Source organism: Scyliorhinus torazame, chromosome 4 (genome assembly GCF_047496885.1).
Source record: "Scyliorhinus torazame isolate Kashiwa2021f chromosome 4, sScyTor2.1, whole genome shotgun sequence".
Taxonomy (NCBI): Eukaryota; Metazoa; Chordata; class Chondrichthyes; order Carcharhiniformes; family Scyliorhinidae; genus Scyliorhinus; species Scyliorhinus torazame.
Window position 1 is genome coordinate 31,777,365 of NC_092710.1, and position 8,292 is coordinate 31,785,656.

The window sequence follows — 8,292 nt, forward strand, 5'->3', positions numbered from 1 at the left end:
TACAGCAGATGAATCGAGACAGCCTAATCTCGAAGTACCCCTCAAAGTCCCAAGTAATCCTGGTTTGGAACACGCCACTGTCCCGGCATTGTCGCTGGATCAAAATCCTGAGACTCAATTCATAGGAGCACTCTGGTGTACCTATGACTCAGACATAGCCTTTCGAGAAGGCAGCTCAGCTCCAGCTTCTGTAAACAATTCATGATGGTTAATAAATGCGGATCTGGCGAGGGACGCCTGCATCTTATAGAAGAATAAACAATAATAAAGAGCAAGTTCGAATGTGGTAGTCAACACTGTGGTCCGCTGTCCTCTAACACTGTGCATACATAGTTCAATAAGAAAATGCCTACGATGGTCATATTTGGTGTATTTATGCAATTGTGGGAATATGCGTTTTTATATTGTTTCAAAACATAATCGACATTTTTCATTGAGCTTAAGGAAAACTGGGACAATTTTGGCGAGGTTAGTGAATATCAGAAAGCAAAATGTTTTTCTTAAAATAAATATCGTCAAAATAATCCACTTCTAATAAGTTTACAAAACATAGCAGAGCATCATCAATTACGCCGAAATTGTTGGAAAAGCTTAGTGCATGCATCGCTCATGGTTGGAACATACTGATTGTAATATGAACCAGTGTCAATAAATAGTGAACCCATATCGTGTAAGATGTGCTTATACTGAGAATCATATCGCACGGAAATATATCATTTGTTCCAGCCTTCACTGGTTCTCTGGAGCAATATTGTTGTGACTGTCTGCCATTCAAGCTTCGGATTTGCGGTATGCACCCCAAACATGCGCTAGAAAATTGCTCTCAGGTGACGGCTTACGCAGCATTGTCAATGAGCGCTACCGTCACCTGGTCAATTAAACTGCGCTCGAACCATCCAGCAAAGTGATTTAAATCGCTAAGCTCGGTCGCACTGTCAGTGTTCCATTCACACTTAACCTGAAAGAGTTAGAAGTATTAAAATCACTTCTATCTTCAGCAGAGGCATTATAAAGACTCATAAGGAGCCCCAAACTGTACAGTCCGCAAGTTTTATAAACGCCAGAGAACAAAACCGACCCATCCCCATCCCACACACATTTACACATAGCCTTCGCTTCCACGAATCCTCCTTCTCACGTGAGATTACCCATGCTCATGGACACGATCCAGTGTTTTTGGGTGCCAACCGTCCTTGACCCGGCATAACCCACCGAGTGGAGCAGCAGGACACCCAACGGGAGATCACGATTCCCACTGCCTGAAAGATCAGAACCCCATAAACACCGGCCCGACCCGACCCCTCTTCGATGTCCGACCCAATATCCCCATATCCAATCCCGTCAATGCACACCGCCTAGCCCTCAAAAACCTGGGACCCTGGCGCTGTGAAGCCACAGTGATAATCACTTGTGCTACCGTGCTGCCCTGTAAAATGTGTTTAAGCTGAGAATCACATCCCACCGAAAGGTATATTTTGACACATTAAGACTTCGCTTGGTTCTTTGGAACAATATGGCTTGTACCCTCCTGCCTTCAAATCATCATATTTGGGCTATGTATCCAATTATTTGCTATGGAATCGCTCTCAAATGCTCTCAGGTGACAGCGTACGCACCAATTGTCCATGATCGCCAACTCCACGTGGACAGTTGTTCTGCGATAGGTACCATCCAGCAAAGCCATTTAAATCGCTAACTACAGTTGGCTCTGTCAGTGTTCCATTAATAGTTAATCTGAAAGAGTTAATAGAAGTAAAATACTTTCTATCTTCAGCACTGCTAGATTAAAGAACCAGACTGACCCCCAAATCGCACAACCGCACATTCACTAAACACCAGGTGATTGCCCCCTGTCATGTGAGAGTACCTTTAAGAAATGGGTGTTTATAAATGAGTATGTATATAAATATCTGTAGTGAGAGTACCTTTAAGAAATAGGTGTTTCCAACTGAAGTGACGTCAGAGAGGGGGCGGAACTGGGCTGTCTGTCAGATTTTTACTTTCGTTTTAGGCTGTTTGCTGCAGGGTGCGTTTTAGTTTCGTTTTCAGAGCTCGGTAGCTGCAGTCACAGCCAGAAGGTGTAGGAGAGTCTGTCTCTGTAATCTAGAGACTGTAAATCGATCCTGGTGATTGCAAACTAACAACAGTAGTGACTTTAACCTGATGTGCTTCTGGTAAAAGGTGTTTAAGTCTTATGGATGTTAAAAGATCAGCTTAAGGGATTAGTTAGTGTTGCGTTATTGAATTAATGGTCGCTAAGATGTTCACTGTATGTTTTAAAAAGGTTAACATGAGTTCATAGAATAAACATTGTTTAGAATTTTAAAAATAATTTTCCATTTCTGCTCAACCACACCTGTAGAGTGGGCCGTATGCACCTCATACCACAATCTAGTAAAAGTTGTGGGTCAGGTGTACATCATGATACACTTTGGTGTTCTCTAAACGCTGGCCCGTAACAAATTGGGTGCTTGAGAGGGAAAAATGTCTATCTATTGGATTGGCTTTGTGACCTTAAAGACACTGAGGGGTGAGCATATTGTGGGGCTTTTCAGATGTTGTATTTTATTCTAAGTAGGGAGTATGTTGTGGACAATGGCTCTTATATATGGCTCAGAAGGTTTTGGGGGTGGAGACGGTCACACACAGTACCTTACGGATAGAGACTAAAAGCAGACTGTTAGATTTAGCAAAAACATTGTCATAAGACCATAAGACCATAAGACATAGGAGCGGAAGTAAGGCCATTCGGCCCATCGAGTCCACTCCACCATTCAATCATGGCTGATTTCAACTCCATTTACCCGCTCTCTCTCCATAGCCCTTAATTCCTCGAGAAATCAAGAATTTTGCAATTAACATTACCTGACACAATGCGAAAAGATGAGGTGATTATGGCGGTGGCTGAGCTTCAAGGTTGCCTGAGATACAGTTTGACTCATTGGAAATAGCAAAACTTCACTTACAAGTTAAACAAATGGAACATGAGAATAAATTCGGGGCAGCACGGTAGCATAGTGGATAGCACAATTGCTTCACAGCTCCAGTGTCCCAGGTTCCATTCACGGCTTGGGTCACTGTCTGTGCGGAGTCTGCACGTCCTCCCCGTGTGTGCGTGGGTTTCCTCCGGGTGCTCCGGTTTCCTCCCACAGCACAAAGATGTGAAGGTTACGTGGATTGGCCATGTTAAATTGTCCTTAGTGTCCAAAATTGCCCTTAGTGTTGGGTGGGGTTACTGGGTTATGGAGATAGGGTGGAGGTGTGGGCTTCGGTAGGGTGCTCTTTCCGAGAGCCGGCGCAGACTCGATGGGCCGAATGGCCTCCTTCTGCACTGTACATTCTATGAAATCTATGAAATTATAGGAGCTTGAATACGAAAGAGAGAGAGAAAAAAGAGACAGAATAAAGGAAAACAGAAAGAATAGCCCTAGCAGAACAAAAAGAAAGAGAAACGGAGCTACAGATTAGGGATAAAGATAAGGAGAGAGAGTTTGAACTTCAGAAAATGGCCATGAAACCTGACAGTCAGTTAAAATTGGCAGACGTAAAGGGAAACGTACAGTTGGTGGATAGTGATGAGGATAGTGAGAAAGAGCTTCAACGTCGAGGGTTCGGTGGGGGATCTATTTAAATATGTCCAAGCATTGCCAGGGTTTGACGAGACTGAGGTAGAAGCCTTTCTCATTTCATTTGAGAAGGTAGCTAAACAAATTAAATGGCCACAGGACATGTGGGTATTATCGATTCTAACAAAGATGGTAGGTAGGTCTAGTCAAGTGTTTGCATCACTAACGGAGGATGTATCTAGGACGTATGAGGGGGTGAAAAATTCCTTCTTCGGTGCATATGAACTAGTGCCTGAAGCCTACAGACAAAGGTTTAGAAAACTAAGGACAGAATTTGGTCAAACATACATGGGGTTTGAAAGGATCAAACAGAGTAATTTTGATGGGTGGATAAGGGCTTTGAAAATAGACCAAACGTATGAAGCTCTCAGAGAAATTATACTTTTGGAGGACTTTAAAAATCCAATTCCTGATGTGAGAATTCATGTGGAAGAGCAGAGGGTTAAAACTGCGAGATTAGCAGCAGGAATGGCAGATGATTATGAATTAGTTCATAAATCAAAGCTTGGTTTCCGACATCAATTTCAACCTGTGAGGGATAGAAACAGGGAACATGAGAAATATTCAAGTGGTGAAGCTAAAGGTGATCTGATGGGTGATAATAATGAGAGTGTACCTCAGATTAAAAAAGAAATCCAGGAGGGTAGAAAAGAAACGAAAGTTTTCAAACGTCTTCACTGTAATAAACTAGGCACTGTAAAGTCACAGTGTTCCAGAAACGCACTGGCTGATGTGGTAAAACAGGATAAAACAGGGTTTCTTAAAGTGGGAAAGGAGAGCCCAAGTGAAGCGAAGGAGGTGCAATAGATTGTACAGCCTGAACAAGAGGTGATTGATAAGAAGGTGCCAGATCTCTTGAAATAATTTACTTGTGTGGGTAAGGTTTACTCATGTGCACCAGGAGGCCCAGGTAAAGAAGACACAATTTTAAGAGATATGTGAGCTAGTCAATCTTTAATGGTAAGAGATTTTATTTTTATTATTTTTAAATTTAGAGTACCCAATCATTATTTCCAATGAAGGGGCAATTGAGCATGGTCAATGCATCTAACCTGCACATCTTCTGGGTTGTGGGTGCGAAACCCACGAAAACACGGGGAGAATGGGCAAACTCCACACGAAGAGTGACAGAAGCCGCGATCGAACCTGGGTCCTCGGCGCCGTGAGGCAACAGGGTTAACCCACTGCGCCACCGTGCTGCCTGTCTTAATGGTAAGAAATGATGATTTATGTAGTTTGGGAAGAATGTTGTCAGAAAAGTTGGTAATATGTGGAATTCAGGGTGAGAGGAGTAGTGTTCCATTATATAAGGTAAGGTTGGAAAGTCCAGTGAATAGTGGTGAAGTGGTGGTATGATTAATAGAGAAACTATCTTGTCCAGCATTACAGTTTATATTGGGTAATGATATAGCTGGATCGCAGGTGGGAGTGAGGTCTACTGTGGTGGATAAACCAATGGAAAATCAGACAACTGAAGGGTTGAAGGACGAATATCCTGGGATTTTTCCGGATTGTGTAGTAACAAGGTCACAAAGTCACAGGTTAAGACAAGAGGATAAATCAACGAGTGAAGATGAAGTTGAAGTGCGATTACCAGAAACGACTTTTGATCAGAAGGTTGAAAAACAACATGAACAGATAGAGGGTGAGGCGGATATTTTTAATTCAGGAAAATTGGCGGAGTTACAGCAGAAAGATATAGAAATAAAGCGGATGTATCAGGAAGCATATACGGAAGAGGAATCTGAGTGTATACAAGAGTGTTATTCCCGTAAAGGTCATGTCTTGATGAGAAAATGGAGGCCTTTACATATGCAGGCGGATGAAAAGTGGGCAGAAGTTCATCAAGTAGAATTGCCGGTAGCGTATAGAAAGGGGGCGTTCCGAGTTGCACATGATGTACCAGTGGGAAGTCACTTGGGAATAAGGAAAACTCAAGCTAAAATCCAGAAACTTCTTTATTGACCTGGACTACATATAGATGTAGTTAAATTTTGTCAATCATGTCACACATGTCATGTGATGGGGAAACCTCAAGCGGTGATAAAATCAGTGCCCTTAATACCCATTCCAGCATTTGAGGAACCGTTTACAAGGGTCATATTTGATTGAGTAGGACCGTTTGCTAAAACGAAAAGTTGGAATCAAAATCTTCTGACTATATTGGATGTGTCTACTAGCTTTCCAGTGGCCATTCCAGTACGTAATATTACAGCTAAAAAGATTGTGGAGGAGTTCCTTAAATTATTTACCAGATATGGACTACCCACAGAAATAAAATCGGCTCAAGGATCGAATTTAACCTCAAGGATTTTCAAAGAAGTAATGGGTAGATTAGGAATGAAAAAAATAAATCAACTGCGTACCATCCAGAATCGCAGGGAGCGTTAGAAAGGTGGCATCAGACATTAAAGACAATGTTGAGGGCTTATTGTCAAGATTGTCCAGAGGATTGGGATAAAGGATTTCCATTCGTACTGTTTGCAATTAGGGATGCCCCTAATGAATCAACCAAAGTCAGTCCTTTGGAACTAATTTTTGGCCATGAGGTAAGAGGTTCACTTAAATTGATGAAGGAAAGATTGGTGAGTGAGAAATCAGAACTTGCATTATTGGATTAGGTGTCGAATTTTAGGCAACGATTGAATAGAGCAGGTGAATTGGCTAGAGAACATCTAAAATTTGCACAACATGTGATGAACAGGTAGCGGACAAGAAATTCAAAGTTCTTAGTTTTGTCAGTGGAGATAAAGTTTTAGTGTTGGTACCAGTGATAGGTGAACCTTTAAAAGCAAGGTTTTGTGCACCTTATCAGATTGAAAGGAAATTAAGTGTGGTGAATTTATGTGGTTAAAAACGCCGGATAGAAGGAAAACACACCGAGTGTGTCATGTGAATACGCTTAAAAGGTTCTTTGAAAGGGAAGGGGAGAAAAAGGAGGAGGTCTTAATGATTCTAACTCAAAGTGACGAACCAAATCCAGATGACTGTGCGTTTGACATACCTCAAATTAAATTGGAAAACGAGGATGTTCTTTAAAATTGGGATAAATTGTTTAGTTACCTTCCAGAGGAAAACTGGACTGACATGAAGGAGTCATTGCTTTCACATGGGCATATTTGTGGAGATAAATTGGGAAGTACTAAATGGCTATCCATCATGTAGATGTGGGATCAAACAACATCCATACAGACTTAACCCTTTAAAATTGGCACAGGTTAACAAAAGGATTGAGAGTATGCTTAAAAATGGCATAATTGAAGTGGGTTGCAGCCAATGGAGATCAAGCATAGTGATGGTACCTAAACCAGACTGTACCCAACGGTTGTGTGTGGACTATAGAATGGTTAATGCAGTTAAAAGAATGGGCCCTTATCCTATCCCACGTTTGGAGGAGTGCATTGAGAAAGTGGGACAGTCAGTTTTTATTTCCAAACTGGATTTACTTAAAGGTTACTGGCAGGTAACTTTATCTGAAAGCGGGAAGGAGATTTCAGCTCGTGTGACTCCAGGTGGTATAATACCAATTCAAAGTTATGCCATTTGGCATGAAAATCGCCCCAGCCGCATTTCAACGGTTAACTAACAAAGTTGTTTCAGGATTACCCAATTGTGCGGTATACGTCGACGATCTGGTAATTTTCAGCCAGACATGGAAAGAACATTTAAAACATCTGATGGAGTTATTCGATCGACTTCAGGAGGCGGGTTTGATGATAAACCTAGCCAAAAGTGAATTTGGCGAAGTCCAAGTCACTTTATTGGCCATACAATCGGATAGGGTCAAATGGTCACACGGTATGTGAAGACAACAGTTATTGAGGAGTTTCCGATAGCCTCAAGACAAAGGGAAGTAATGCGATTCATTGGCATGAGTGGATTTGATCGTACAATTGTGCAAACGTTTTGTAGCGCGATTGCTAAACTGATGGACTTGCTGAAGAAACGTCAAAAATTTCAGTGGACAACAGAGTTTCATCAGGCATTTGACTGTCTGAAAACTGTGATAACCAATGCTCCTGTGTTGGAGAATTACAAGGGACTCTGTAATCTGATTGCACTAAAGTATCTGACTTTATAGAGAAATGCAGCGGCATAGTGAAATGGACAGATCGTGCAGAGGCCTTCTTGTCAAAGAGACTGTCAATCGAGAAGGATTTCAGTTGGAGGAAGAAAACAGGAAATAAATGGACAATATTATTATACCTGTGTGTCTGTGTTGTTTTTTAAAACGAAAAAGTATGTTTACTGTGTGCATTTCTTAAAGGATAGTGAAAAGGTGAAAAATGAAACCATTCTGAAGTTGATGGTATTTTATTTTTCTTGGGGGGGGGGGGGGGCGTTCATGTGAGAGTACCTTTAAGAAATGGATGTTTATAAATGGGTATGTATATAAACATCTGTAGTGAGAGTACCTTTCAGAAATGGGTGTTTATTACTGCAGTGATGTCAGAGAGTGGGTGGAGCTGGGCTGTCTGTCAGCTTTTTTACTTTCGTCATAGTCTGTTTGCTGCAGGGTGTGTTTTAGTTTCGTTTTCAGAGCTGGATAGCTGCAGTCACAGCCAGAAGGTGTATTAGGATCTCTCTCTGTAATCTAAGGACTGTAAATTGATCCTGGTGATTTAAAACTAATAACAGTAGTGACTTTAACCTGATGTGCTTCTGG